Source organism: Dipodomys merriami, unplaced genomic scaffold, assembly GCF_024711535.1.
Source record: "Dipodomys merriami isolate MVZ:Mamm:240054 unplaced genomic scaffold, mDipMer1.0.p SCAF_576, whole genome shotgun sequence".
Classification (NCBI taxonomy): Eukaryota; Metazoa; Chordata; class Mammalia; order Rodentia; family Heteromyidae; genus Dipodomys; species Dipodomys merriami.
In genome coordinates, this window is record NW_027206153.1 from 318,307 (window position 1) to 319,658 (window position 1,352).

Consider the following 1,352-nt stretch of genomic DNA (forward strand, 5'->3'; position numbering starts at 1 on the left):
CGAAACTAACCACATAATTTTATCATTATCCAACAAAAATGTCCCCTCCTAATTCAAATAGAAAGGAAAGAAAACCTGGTCATATTAATTTTCTGATTAAATGCAGTACTTTTTCTATATATCCTTTTGGAAGAGTTATACATTTGATATTTAGATAGATACCTTGTAAAGTCCTAAGGACAGAAAAATAATGGGTTATGTTAAATGTTTCCCAAAGTAATTACCACTCATGAAGAGATTATGGGTAAAGGGAGGATATGGGGTACCATTTGTTGCTAAACTACAGCAACATAACACTTTTGAGATTTGGGTTAGAGAAAATAAAAAATGAAGCCACTGTAACTTATAGAAATTGTTAGGATTATGGCAGCCACTAGCAAAGACTGAAAATCAGAGGAAACATTTATAGGATTTATGACGAGCCGTTTCTTGCAATAATTTAGAAGGTCTAGGCTTGCACATAAATTCTTGGGTGCTTCTTAAAGTATGATGAACCACGTAGCATATTGTTTCTCTTTTATCCAAGAGTTAGATTTAAAGTCATAGAATGCTGATACCAGTGAGGGATTTCAATGTACACTTCCACTCAAACAATAAGTATATAGAATAATCACTGTGCATTGGATGATACATATATATATATACATATATGTATATATCTATATTTATATCTATATCTATATATATCTATATATATCTCAGTTTTTCCCAAAGGGAAGACAAAATAGAATGCATACAAATTTAAACATTGGAATGTAGGACATATTATATTTTTTATGAATTTTTTATCTGGATACATCTAGGACCTAACCAGTTTTATGAAAGTCATATCTTTTAGAAGTGATTTAATTATTTTCAAAAATTATTTGTTTATAGAATACATCAACCATATTGATGAGTGAGGAAAAATATATTTGTTATAAAAGTATGTTACCTTATTTGTTATAACATTATTCATAATATTTTTATGATAAAACATATTATGGAGAAACTATATTAAACAAATATAAATATATTTATAATAGTGATATTGAATCCTAGACACTATAGAAAGATGAATTAATAATGGGCATGTATACATAAACTATGATGATAGACAATTGCTCATTTCATAGGCTTTATTATATTCTAAAAGTCTTAATTTTTTAGTAAATGAAGACATACTTTTAACACATTCATTTGAAATAACTTCAAAACCACTAAGAGCAGGATTTTTTTTGTCAACTCTATGAGATTAGTAATAGATGTTTCAGATGCTTTATTAAATAAGTTATGGTAATTATTTTATTGCATGGTTATTGTAGTATTGCAGTTTTTCTACTAAAATTATGTATTATGATGAATTACATATA